Below are 14249 nucleotides of genomic sequence, written 5' to 3'. Positions count from 1 at the left end.
TGTTTTTTATTATAAGGGTTCTCTTGGTCATGCTGTCTGTCTCTTCACAAAAATGGAAGCCCTAAGAAAGACATCCATAGAATATCAACCAATGTTACAAGATATAAACATGAATGTTAACTATCCTACCTTAAAATATCTCTAACAAATACATGAAAATGCTGCTTTAAATACATACATAAGGTATTTCATGTTTCTTATATTATCTTCTATTAAGAATTTTAACATAAGCATTACTAAAATGTGTTGACAAAACAGCATACACTGGCGATGACTGGTATTCAGGAGGCTGACACATGAGAATCATGACTTGAAATGTAGCCTTGACTAATTATTGATATCCAAGCCAGGCTGGATTAAAAACAACATCTCAATGGAATTCATGAAAACATGAAAAAAGAACCTAGTAACGACATCCTCCACTCTTTTGTAGACACACTGACTTGAAAAGTGTGATCACAGAAATGAAATGAACAATTGACCACTTAGATGATGGGAATCCCATTCTATACATTTTAGCAGAAAAATTTATATAAGCAAATGAAGGGCAATAAAATTAAAACAAACCACTAAACAAACAATTTACATTCATCACTGTTTTTCTCATGCAAACCTTCATTTGTATAACCTAGATGATGAGGCACCTAAAGGCTTACTTACAATTCCCAATTTGTGGTATCATTTGGAAAGACTTAGTAAATGCCGCCCCTACTGGAGGAAACATGTCACTGTCTCTCCAGTATGTATTCTTTTATGACTTCAGAGATGACCTGTTGTGAAAGCTTTACTTCATTGTTGGATTCATAGGGGTTTTCTCCAGTATGTGTTCTCCATGGTTTCGATGATATTTGTGAACTACAAAGGTTTTACCACATTTATTTATAGGGTATTTATAGGGTTTCTTTCCAGTATTTTTTCTTTCATGCATTTGGAGACTATTGTGTCCTGAAAAGGCTTTACCACTTTGATTATATTCATAAGGTTTCTGTGCAGCATGTGTTCTTTTATGACTGTGTTGTGAAAACGGTATGGGTCCTAGCTTCTCCCTGCCTTTCAGGGAGGTTCGCTCCACCAAGCTCACACATTCTACCACCTCAGCCGGTAGCTAGTTCAGCAGCTCACAGGCCGCACACATGGTTCCTCCAGTGGCCGGGAGATCATCCACAACGACCACTTTCTGCTCGGGTTCTAAGGCATCTTTCTGGATTTCCAGCTCAGTCTTCCCATACTCCAGAGCATAGGAGGCTGACGCAGTGGGGCCCCACAGCTTCCTGTGCTTCCAGATGAGGACACAGCCCAAGCCAAGCTCTTGAGCTAGGGAAGGGCCAAAAAGGAAGCCCCTGGAGTCTAGACCTGCGATGTAGTCGTTCTTGCATTGTGCGTGGACTTCAACTGACTGGCCAGGAGACTGATGGAGGCTCAGAAGAAGTACGGGGCGCGATATCCCTGAACAGCATGCCCGGGATGGGGAAGTCAGGGAAGCTGCCAATTCACAGTGCCACCAGCTGCAACTCAGGTTTGGACATGGCTCTGTGTGAGTAAGAGGAAGGGAGGAGGTCAAATACATACTTCTTTAGAGATATATCTGTATTATTCTGTTGATTTCCACACTTATTCCATGACACAGAAGTTTTAAAGGAAACTGAAAAGGAGGTTCACCCTTGCCATTTCTGGGCCCTTTAAATAGGATATAGACTTGCATGAGAAATGTCTATTAACAGATATACAGACAGAGACAGACAAACAGAACAACAGTACTGAGCACACATTAGAAAAACTGTAAGAATGATTACTAACTACAAAAAAGGATGGGCAAGCTGGGTATATTGGCTCATGCCTTTAATCCTATCACCCAGGAGGCAAACACAGATGAATCTCATTAAGGTGGCAACCAGACTAGTGTATGGAATAAGTTCAGGACAGCTTGAGATAAATATAAAGAACCTGCATCCTGACTCCCCCTCCCCCCACAGCCACATAAACAATAAAAGATAGGCAAAAACTCTGAAGGGCTCACTGAACTTCTTACAAAGACTTATGCATCCACTCCAGGTCTGTATTCATCTCCCAGTAGCCTGAGTGCCATGGTTTAAAGTGAAGGAATAAGAAAAAGTTACTAAAAGGGAATGCATGTTCAAACAGCTAGAGATGGGCAGATGAAAATATATGCAATGTCATAAAAAACACATAGGGCAAGAGCAAGGAAACAGGAATTAACAGCACATGGACATACAGAGATACCCAAAGGGAGACTATGCTGGAGATAGAAATCGTAGGAAAGAAATCAGGAACCACAGATGTGAGCATCAGCAACAGAATACAAGAGATGGAAGAGAGAATCTCAGGTGCAGAAGATTCCATAGAAAACATGGACACAACAATCAAAGAAAATGCAAAATGCAAAAAGATTCTAATTCAAAACATCCAGGAAATCCAGTACACAATGAGAAGACCAAACCTAAGGATAATAGGTATAGATGAGAATGAAAATTTTCAACTTAAAGGGCCAGTAAATATCTTCAACAAAATTATAGAAGAAAACTTCCCTAACCTAAAGAAAGAGATGCCCATGAACATACAAGAAGCCTACAGAACTCCAAATAGACTGGACCAGAAAAGAAGTTCTTCCTGACACATAATAATCAGAACAACAAATGCACTACATAAGAATAGAATATTAAAAGCAGTAAGGGGAAAAGGTCAAGTAACATATAAAGGCAAGCCTATCAGAATTACACCAGATTTTTCACCAGAGACTATGAAAGCCAGAAGATCCTGGAAAGATGTTATACAGATCCTAAGAGAGCACAAATGCCAGCCCAGGCTACTATACCCAGCCAAACTCTCAATTCCCATAGATGGAGAAACCAAAGTATTCCATGACAAAACCAAATTCACACAATATCTTTCCATGAATCCAGCCCTTCAAAGGATAATAAAAGGAAAACTCCAACACAAGGAGGGAAAGTATGCCCTAGAAAAAGCAAGAAAGTAATCCTTCAACAAACCTAAAAGAAGATAGTCTCAATGAAATTCAAGAAGAACGAAGACCAAAGTGTGGACACTTTACCCTTTCTTAGAAATGGGAACAAAACAGCCATAGAAGGAGTTACAGAGACAAAATTTGGAGCTGTGACGAAAGGATCTAGTGACTGCCATATGCAGGGATCCATCCCATAATCAGCTTCCAAATGCTGACACCATTGCATACACTAGCAAGATTTCGCTGAAAGGACCCAGTTATAGCTCTCTCTTGTGAGACTATGCCGGGGCCTAGCAAACACAGAAGTGGATGATCACAGTCAGCTATTGGATGGGTCACACGGCCCCTAATGGAGGAGCTAGAGAAATTACCCAAGGAGCTAAAGGGAACTGCAACCCTATAGGTGGAACAACAATATGAACTAACCAGTACCCGGGAGCTCTTGTCTTTAGCTGCATATGTATCAAAAGATGGCCTAGTCGGCCATCACTGGAAAGAGAGGCCCATTGGACTTGCAAACTTTATATGCCCCAGTACAGGGGAACGCCAGGGCCAAAAAGGGGGAGTGGGTGGGTAGGGGATTGGGGGGTGGGTGGGTATGGGGGCCCTTTGGGATAGCATTGAAAATGTAAATGAGGAAAATACCTAATTAAAAAAAAAGACTTAAAGCAAGAATGGATTTCTAAAGCAGATGTCTGAGCCTATACTTACATAGCTGAAGCACAAATGATGCTAAGACCAAAGTTTCGTAACTCTAGTATGATTACCCTAGTTTTGCTGTCAGTTTCAATAAATTTTAATGTCAGTCTTTTTTTGAATCTCACTGCTCCTTCAGAAAATGAAAGCTTAGCATCTTGGTGAGCTTCTCTTTCTATGGCAGAACCTATGACTGACATCAATCAATAGCGTAATGTGAGGTTATGCTAGAATGAAGAATACTTTAACAAGACATTTGTTTTGTGGATATTGTAGACAGTAAGATACATGTGTTTATGTGTGAGCATGTGTGTACATGTGTGTGTGTGTATGTGTGTGTGTGTGTGAACCCAGATGAGGGACTAGGATCTGGACCTCCTCTATCGTAGGTGGATAGAGAGAGAGGGCATGGCTAGATAATAAAGATAGTGAAATTCCATGATGGCTGGCTACTTCCTTACCCTCTTGAACCGAGATAAAAGCCTAGAGACATAAATTAAAAGCCTTTTAGACTTCTTTCTTCTGCCTCTAAGCCTTTGCGGCTGGATTTTTGGGGTGCGCTAGTCTTCCTGCTGATCTTTTGAGCTGCATGTCTACTGCATGTGTGCATTTCCTCACCCCTAATAAAAGCCTTCCTTGAAACATGAAAAAAAATTTCTCGCAAACCGAATCTAAGAACACATCAAAAAGATCATCCATAATGATCAAGTAGGCTTCATCCCAGAGACAAGACAAAACCACACGATCATCTCGTTAGGTGCTGAGAAAGTATTTGACAAAATCCAACACCCATTCATGATACAAGTCAGGAATTCAAGGCCCATACCTAAACATAATAAAAGCAATATACAGCAAACCAGGAGCCAACATCAAACTAAATGGAGAGAAACTTGAAGCAATCCCACTAAAATCAGGAACTAGACAAGGCTGTCCACTTTCTCCCTACCTATTCAATATAGTAGTTGAAGTCCTAGCCAGAGCAATTAGATAACAGAAGGAGATCAAGGGGATATAAATTGGAAAGGAAGAAGTCAAAATATCACTGTTTGCAGATGATATGATAGTATATATAAGTGACCCTAAAAATTTCATCAGAGAACTCTTAAACCTGACAAAGAGCTTCACTGCAGTAGCTGGATAAAAATTAACTCAAACAAATCAGTTTCCTTTCTCTACACAAAGGATAAACAGGCTGAGAAAGAAATTAGGGAAACAACACCCTTCACAATAGTCACAAATAATATAAAATACCTTGGCGTGACTCTAACTAAGGAAGTAAAAGATCTGTATGTTAAGAACTTCAAGTCTCTGAAGAAAGAAATAGAAGAATATCCCAGAAGATGGAAAGATCTCCCATGCTCATGGATTTGCAGTATTAATATAGTAAAAATGGCTATCTTGCCAAAAGCAATTTACAAATTCAATGCAATCCCTATCAAAATTCCAACTCAATTCTTCACCGAGTTAGAAAGGGCAATTTGCAAATTCATCTGGATACAAAAAACCTAGGATAGCATAAACTATTCTCAATAATAAAAGAACCTCTGGTGGAATCACTGTGCCTGATTTCAAGCTGTACTGCAGAGCAATTGTGATAAAAACTGCATGGTACTGGTACAGCAACAGACAGGTAGATCAATGGAATAGAATTGAAGACCCAGAAATGAACCCACACACCTATGGTCACTTGATCTTTGACAGGGGAGCTAAAACCATCCAGTGGAAAAAAGACAGCATTTTCAACAAATGGTGCTGGCACAACTGGTGGTTAGCATGTAGAAGAATGCACATTGATCTATTTTTATCTCCGTGTACAAAGCTCAAGTCTAAGTGGATCAAGGAACTCCACATAAAACCAGAGACTCTGAAACTTATAGAGGAGAAAGTGAGGAAAAGCCTCGAAGATATGGGCACAGGGGAAAAAATTCCTGAACAGAACAGCAATGGCTTGTGCTGTAAGATCAAGAATTAACAAATGGGACCTCATAAAATTGCAAAGCAATTTTTTGTAAGGCAAAAGACACTGCCAATAAGACAAAAAAGCCACCAACAGATTGGGAAAGGATCTTTACCAATCCTAATCTGATAGGGGACTAATATCCAACATATACAAAGAACTCAAGAAGCTGGACTCCAGAAAATCCAATAACCCTATTAAAAATGGGGTATAAAGCTAAACAAAGAATTTTCAGCTGAGGAATATGGAATGGCTGAGAAGCACCTGAAAAAAATGTTCAACATTCTTAATCATCAGGGAAATGCAAATCAAAACAACCCTGAGATTCCACCTCACACCAGTCAGAATGGCTAAGATGAAAAATTCAGGTGACAGCAGATGCTGGTGAGGATGTGGAGAGAGAGGAACACTCCTCCACTGTTGTTGGGATTGCAAGCTGGTACAACCACTCTGGAAATCAGTCTGGAGATTCCTCAGAAAATTGGAGATAGTACTACCGGAAGTTCCAGCAATTCCTCCCTGGGCATATACCCAGAAGATGTTCTAACTGGTAATAAGGACACATGCTTCACTATGTTCATAGCAGCCTTATTTATAATAGCCAGAAGCTGGAAAGAACCCAGATGTCCCTCAACAGAGGAACGAATACAGAAAATATGGTACCTTTACACAATGGAGTACTACTCAGCTATTAAAAACAATGAAATTCTTAGGCAAATGGATGTATCTGGAGCATATCTTCCTGAGTGAGGTAACCCAATCACAAAAGAACACACATGATATGCACTCACTGCTAAGGGGATATTAGCCCAGAAATTTAGAATACCCAAGATACAATTTGCAAAACACATGAAACTCAAGAAGAAGGAAGACCAAAGTGTGGATACTTCAATCCTCCTTAGAATATCTCTGGGGACACTTAGCACAATGGAGCTTCCAATCAGTCCCCAGTGTCTCTGCCAATCCCTGACTTACCTTAGAGACAAAAGCAGGACCATTGTCTGATCCAATTACCCTGGGCACTCTGAACCTCTGGAAAATTTCTTCTAATATCTTCTTGGCTACCAGAGTAGCTGTTTCCTGCTTGGTGGGGAAAGCCTCAATCAATCCAGAGAAAGTATCCGCAAACACTAGAAGGTATTTGTAACCATATTTCCTGGCTTAACTTCTGTAAAATCGACCTCCCAATATACTCCAGGCTGTTTTCTCCAGGGTCTTTTGCCCTGTTTGCTCTTGGCTGCATAAGCATTCACTTGCTGGCAATACCTGACACTGTTCTACTATCTTTCTGGCCCAAAACCTGAGTCCTATTATATATACTTAAGATCTCTTAACTGCTTGGACAAGCTTTTTATCCCCTAAATGAGTCCATCTGTGCATTTGGCCTAGTAAGTCTTTTGCTTGCTTTCTGGGGAGTATAGTTTTCTTTCTTGTGTGTGCCATTGTCCTTTCTTCTCTAGGTAGTAGTTGGTATGGTGACTAGCAATCTGAGTCCTTTCTTCTTCTACATATATTTTAAGTGAAGCCATCTCTTAGTTCAGTCCCATTTCCCAGCAGGTGTTTCTTGTAGGCCCATAACCAGGATAGGTTCCTGCACAGCCACTTGATCTGCCTGGTTATTTCCCCGGGACACTGAGTTTCTTCCCTTCTGATGTCCTGGGCAGTGAATAATACTCACAGTTGCCAGCTTCAGCAGGGCATCCAAGAGATCCAAGATTTCTTGTTTGTTTTTTTGTTTCCTCTGATGTGAGCAGTCCCCTCTCTTGGCACATAGTCCTGTGGACGTGGGCTGTGGCAAAGGCATACCTGCTATCCATGTAGTTGTTAATTTTCTTGCTGGCTCCAAGTTCCAAGACCTTGGTGAGGGCAATTAGCCCCACTTTCTGCTTCAATGTGCCAGGGGGTAGAGGTGCCTGGAGGTGGGGGAGGGTAGAGGTTCTGCCCAGATGACATTTGTGCTGTCCACCACAGCAGTATCTGGTCATCTCTGACCTTCATGGGGAAAACTACTTCTGTCTGTAAACCAGGTAGCCTCGGCTTTTAGCAGGGGTCAGTCAAAGAGGTCTCTCCTTTTGGGCCAGTTAATTGTGGTCCATCAGGCAGGAAGTGTATCTGGGCCTCCATTTTGAAGAGTATGTCTCATCCCAACGGAGGATAGGGACAGTCTGGGGTGACCCAAAATGAATGGGATACCCGACTCATCACTAGGTCCACTGTTCTTCATGAATACATTTTGGTTTCTTGGATCCAAGATCTTTTCTTGGAAATGGGGCCATCGGCTTGGAGGACCGAGGGCTGAGCCCTTGTGTCTACCAAGAATTGAATGGGTTTCCCCTCCACTCTCAGAGTTACCTTGGCTTCAGGGAAGGGATACAAAAATCCATCTCCCCTAATCACCGTCTTCACCCAGGGCTAACACCTTTGTCATTTGGGGGCACTTTTCCCAACTTCTGGGATTTCTTCCTTCAGGCTTCCATTTGTTAGGGCATTCTTGGGCCTAGTGGCCTCTCTCTTTGCAATATGTGCACTAGTCCTTTCCTGTCTTCTATTTATTTATTTATTTGATTTTTAAAATTAGTTTTATTATTTAAATGCATTTTATACATCAAACATATTAATAATATTGAGTGTTTTGGGAATCAAATAATACATAAAAATTTGTCCAACTTTTTTTTTTTTTTTTTTGAGGCAGGGTTTCTCTGTATAGCTGTGGCTGTCCTGGAACTTACTTTGTAAACCAGGCTGGTCTTGAACTCAGAAATCTGCCTGCCTCTGCCTCCCAAGTGCTGGGATTAAAGGCATGCACCGACACACCCAGCTTGTTCAACTTTTATATTCGTATCCTTTCATACCCTAAAATATCATTAATAAATATTTAATACTATCCATAACTAAGGATCCTATGTCTAATGTTGAATACACATTGTTTCAAAACATACAAAATATTCTTTGTGAATTAAGCATAGTAAAAGAGCATAAAATATTAAAAGTGAATCATTAAGAATTATATTCAAAGACCTTATATGATACCACCAGACATAGTGAGAGAGTGTTTAAAATGCATTATATATCTGTGTACCTTGTCTAACAATTGGTTTACTTAAGAAAGATTGTCAGTGTTTCTAGGAGAGAAATTATTTTAATAGTAAGTATATTTATTTAAGAAAAAAAATCTTATATACCTGAAAGAAAATGTTAGCTAAACATCCTACTACACGGTTCTTACTCATAAATTCCCTTCAGTGTGCTTTCTTTCATGTCTGCAAAAACTATTGTGAGATAATAAATGATTACCCATGTTGTTTACACACTAAAATTTTACTCCTATAGGAATTCTGTCATGTCCTATACAATAATGTTTGGGGCTCCCTTCAACTACCATGGCCTGTAGTAAAACATGGTTTTGCCAAACTTAACTGGGCAGGATTTAACTTTCAGATTTAACTCTCAGACGCAGACAGTTTGTTGCCAGTATGTTTAAGCTGTACAGTTTGGACACATTTTTCTCATATAATAAAATCCTGTGTGCATAAGGAGGCATAATTACATAGAAACTCAATCAAAGTACAGGCCATTTCTTCCAAGATTATGGGTTCTAGAGAGACTACAAGTGTTAGCTTCAGCGCTTAGGGGAGAATCTGGCTTTGTCTCAGTCCTACAGACAGATACCAGAAGTTTTTTGGGCTATTAGCTACCTCTGTTCCTGGTTGTTGGTGCTTAGGGGAACCCCTGGCTATACAGATAATATAAGGGTCTGTTTAAACTGTTAGCTACCGCCAGTGCTGGTTGTGTGACATTGGTAGTCAGTGGTCCTTCAGAAAATGGAGATAACCAGGCTACTAATCATCTCCAATTCCCAGCATTCTGTGTGGAAGAACAGGTTATACATCTCCTCTTATGCAAAGATGACCCAACCCATTGTTCATAATATTTCTGGTTTCCCTAGTGACCTGGGGCACAAAGACCTTTTTCTTGCCCATAATAATGTTTACACACAAAGGTTTTACCGTATGATTTAATTCATATGGTCTTTCTCCAGCGTGCACTATTTTATGCCATTGAAGATAACTGAAATTTGCAAAGGCTTTATCATATTGGTGGCATTAAAATGTTTAACTCTAGTATAAACCTTTGCCATAGCTCAGTTTTTGAAAGCAAATGTTTTGACAGTAATACAGTATGGCTGTCATGGGGTATGATTAAAACAGTGACAGTTTTTAAGGCAGGGTCCAGATACGCCTGGCAAACACTATAAGCAGTCTTACAATGAGGTATTGATTTTGTAAACATAAAAACTATTAGTATGGGCCACACTTCTGCTGTGTGCTTCCTATTGGCCTTTGGCACCAACCCCAATCATCGCTGCCATGGATGGCAGCACACCCATGCATGCAGGTGCCTCCCCGGGCTGTGGTTTGGTGTTATGGCACCTGCTGCAGGCAGGAGGTAACTTGTATCTGTGTGACCAGCAGGGTCGCACGCCACGAGATTGGGCAGAGTAGGGTGATAGCCAAGCAGAGCTGGGAGGTGCTGGAGCTGTTGCAATGGTGCTGGACCCACATGTCAGCACTGGTCCAGAGTGGGAGTTGGCGCCCAGTGTGTCCCTGAGTCAGTTGCAAGCTAGCTCTGGACACAGCCTGTGTGGCTCCCTGCCCTCACTAAGGCTGGTCTGGGCAGATCAGAAGATCCCCCAAAAACCCCAGTATTGGGGTTCGGCCAGCTGAGCAGCATCCAGCCATTAGCACTGGTAATGGGCATCCCAGTAGTAGACCCCAAGGAGCTGGTACCAACCCAGGGTGAGCCTGAGTGCACCCTACGACAGCAGTTCACATACTGTCATGGCCAATCTCCTGTGGAAGGGCCGCTGTACGGTTACGGATTCAGGCTGAAGAGCCCTGAATCCAGCCCTGATGTGCTATTGGCTAACCTGCACTGCAGCATCCTGCAGCACCCTGGCCTGCTGCTGCTGCTGGCACTGAGCCTCTCAGAGGACCTGTCCAGACTGAGTCTGCTCTGAGCCAGTGTGGCTGGGCTCCCTTTATTTCCTGCTGCATTCTATGAGAGTGGATGAGGAAGGTCTGTCAGGTTTGCTGCCCAGCCCTCTGCTGCTCCAGGTGTTGGAGGTCCTGCTGTTCCTGCAGTTCTGTTGCTGGGCCCATACTGGCCTGACTTCCTATGCTGTGCAGCTTGTGCGGCCAGGCCTGGCTAAGGTGAGCCACCTAGAACACGGGCATCTACTGCACCAGCCCAGACTGCAGCCCAGACTGCAACAAGACTGCTCCCAGAGAGACCCAAATCCAGGGCTTCCCCCACCCCCTAAACTGTAACTATGGCTACTACTTGAGCTGATCCATGGCGACATGCCAGCCACTATCTCAGACCTCTATAGCTTCTGCACCCTGGCCCAGGAGGTCTTCACTGAAGAGCTGCCCCGGGCTGGAGGAGAGGTGCCTGAGGTGAAGGCTAAGCTGGAGGCATGCCAGAGTCTGGGCCTGGGCCCCTTGCTGCAAGCTGCCTACCAGGCCTTTGTTCAAGCTGGTCTGGGTCTAGAGCCTGCTGACCGCTGGGACAGCTTGAAGAACACTCAGTACCTGTTGCGAAAGGCCATGGCCAAGGACTCGGCACCAAAGATCAGCTCCCCACTACAATGGACAACACTGTCTCCTGTAACCCTGGGTTCTCTGCCAGAGTATTTGTACTGTGAAGGGGCTCCTAGGGCCAGGACCAGGCTTGGGCTCCCTTTCCCAGACCTTTCTCAGGCTCTGGAGACTCCTGAGATCACAGGTCACAGTAGAGGCCAGCAGAATCCAGGCTGGGACTCCAGCAGTAGCTTGACTCTAGGTAGTATCAGCCTCAGCCTCAGCCTCAGCCTCAGCCTCAGCCTCAGCCTCAGCCTCAGCCTCAGCCTCAGCCTCAGCCTCAGCCTCAGCCTCAGCCTCAGCCTCAGCCTCCTCAGCCTCCTCAGTTCCCCCAGCTTCCTCACTCCTCCCAACCCCCCCCCCAGCGTCCCCAGCCCCCAGCTCCAGCCCCAGCCCCAGCCCACACTGTTGCCCTGAGCCCATCTCAATAGTACAGATTCCCCTACCCCTTGCTAACTCTTGCCTCCAGAAGTCTCCCGGCTCCCTCGGCTCTGACCTGTAGTTCCTTGAGCAGCCCTGCTCCCTCCAAGGGCCTCCACTGCACACCAGCCTTCTGGAACCAGCCTCCCTGCTGGGGAGGAAGTTCCGTCAGAATCTAAGCTCCGCAGGGGCAGCTGTGGCACACATGGAGTTATTTGGACCCCCCAGCCCTGGGAGTCCACTCCTACATGCTGACCAACAAAGAGGCTTCAATGCCCAGCGAACTGCTGCCAGGGAAGGCCATAAGTAAAGCACCCAAAAGACCCAGGCTCTGAACCTGCAGGGCAGCTGCTGGCAGCGCCAACCTTTCCTCCTGCAGAAACCTGCTAGTGAGGATCGTGAGCTGACAGGAGCCAGTCTCTTCTTCAGCCTACAGGAGTGAGATAACACAGGCTGTGGTGGGCAGCCCTGGCCCCTCCCTCATCCCTGGACTGAGCCCAGGTCTGTCTCTACCCTCTGCTGCCCAGGATGGATCTGTTGGAGGAGATCATGGCAGAGCTGCAGAATAAATGCCACCTCGAAACCAAGCCCCGGCTGAGTCCCAGCCTTAGCCCAGACTCCTAGGGTGCCCTCCCTGCAGTGTCTCCCTGCAGACAGTACCCTGGGCGCCCTCCCAAAACCTACCCCAACCCTCAATGTTTGCCATCACATCAAAAAAAGAAAAAATTATCAGTATATTTAAATCTGTGCTTATTTACTCTGTTGCATATTTTGAAATATCTGGGGTGAGCTAAAATTTTTTCAGAGGGACATTGTATTAGATTATACATGAAAGTCACATTCCATTTTTTTCTAGAATTTTGACATATTTTAAAATATTGTAGTCTTCATGTTGTTTCTCAAAATACATTACCAGACTATGTATAAAGTATTTTTTAGAAATTATGAAAATGTTTTATGAAAATTTTTATTTTTCAGTGAACACATGCCTGATTTATTTAACACCCTGCTTTCCCACAACCTAAATCACAGAAGGGCATAGATTCACAAGAAACTTAAAAATCTATTTATAATATGAAGCAAAGCTCACATTCTTACCTATAGCCATGAGTTTTGCAGGTTATCATCATGACATCTTTGTAAAGATTCCTCTGGGAAGGATCATATATTGTATAAGTGTTTCACTTTCTTTGTTATGGTTACCTCAAGATATTTCATATTATTTGTAGTCATTGTGGATGGTGCTGTTTGCTCAGCCCTTCCGTGGACAGTGCTGTTTACTCAGTCCCTCTGCAGATGGTGCTGTTACTCAGGCCCTCTGTGAGTCATTTGTATATAAGAAGGCTACTAATGCTTTTGTTTAATCTATCTAGCCATATCACTGAAGGTGCTTATCAGCTGTAGAAGTTCCCTGGTCAAATTTTGGGGTCTCTTATGTATACTATCATATCATTTACAAGTAACGACAGTGACTTCTTCCTTTTGAATTTGTACTTTATTGATATTCAGTTGTTTTATTACTTTAGCTAGAACCTCAGGTACTCTATTGAAGAGATAAGGAGAGAGTGGCTAATGTTGTCTACTCATATGTGCTACAGTATAGGCTGGCTGTAGGTTTGCTTTATTATATTTTGATATGTCCCTTGTATCTTTGAACACTCCAGGATTTTTATCCTGAAGGGACATTAGATTTTGTGAAAGGCTTTTTTCAGAATCTAAAGCCATGGACTTTCTTTAAGTTTTACTTTAGAAGGAAGATTACATTCACTGATATTCTCATGATGAATTGTCTCTGAATGTCTGAGATGAAGTCTACTTGATCATGGCAAATGATCTTTTGGGTATATTCTTGAAATTGATTTGCAAGTATTTTATTGAATATTTTTGTGTCCATATCCATGAGAAAAATTGGTGTCTAATTATTTTTCTTTGTTGAGTTTTTAAGTGGTTTGAATATCATAGTAACTGTGACCCTATAATCTGAATTTGGTAATGTATCTTCTCTTTCCATTTTGTGAAATAGTTTGAGTAGTATTGGCATTCGCTCTTCTTTGAAAATCTGGTAGATTTCTGTGCTACAACTTTCTGGCCGTGTTGGGATTTTTTTTTTTTTTTTTTTTTTTTTTTTTTTTTTTTTTGGTTTGGAGTCTCATAATGGCTGCTTCTATTTCTCTAGGGGTTGGAGGCTAATGCAATTGTTTTATTTGGTTCTGATTTAACTTTGATAAGTGGTATCTTACTGAAAAAATTATCTATTTCTTTTAGATGTTCCAATTTTTTCCAAGTATAGGTTTTTAAAGTATGTCTTTATGTTGCTCTGGATTTTCTAGGTGTCTGTTATATCCCTTCTTATTTCAGATTTTATTAATTTGGATGTTCACTGTCTTTTAGTTGACTTTTCTCAAGAACCAATCTTTGTTTCATTGATTCTTTTTATCATTTCCTTCATTTCTATTTTACTGATTTTAGCTCTCAGAGTTATTATTTCTTGCCGTATACTCCTCTTAGGTGTGCTTATTTCTTCAGCTTCTAGAGCCTTCTGATGTGCTGTTAA

The 14249-nt window shown here is 42.3% G+C and overlaps 2 pseudogenes; one reads left to right on the top strand and one right to left on the bottom strand.

Annotated features, from left to right (window-relative positions):
• Aprt-ps (adenine phosphoribosyl transferase, pseudogene) lies at positions 1023 to 1558 on the bottom strand (annotated as a pseudogene).
• Gm29701 lies at positions 9017 to 10777 on the top strand (annotated as a pseudogene).
• The last annotated feature ends 3472 nt before the right edge of the window (positions 10778 to 14249 follow it).

The sequence above is a fragment of the Mus musculus genome, chromosome 8 (assembly GCF_000001635.26).
Source record: "Mus musculus strain C57BL/6J chromosome 8, GRCm38.p6 C57BL/6J".
NCBI classification, from domain to species: Eukaryota; Metazoa; Chordata; class Mammalia; order Rodentia; family Muridae; genus Mus; species Mus musculus.
The sequence above is the reverse complement of the archived record's forward strand: the minus strand, read 5'-3'. Positions and strand labels throughout refer to the sequence as shown.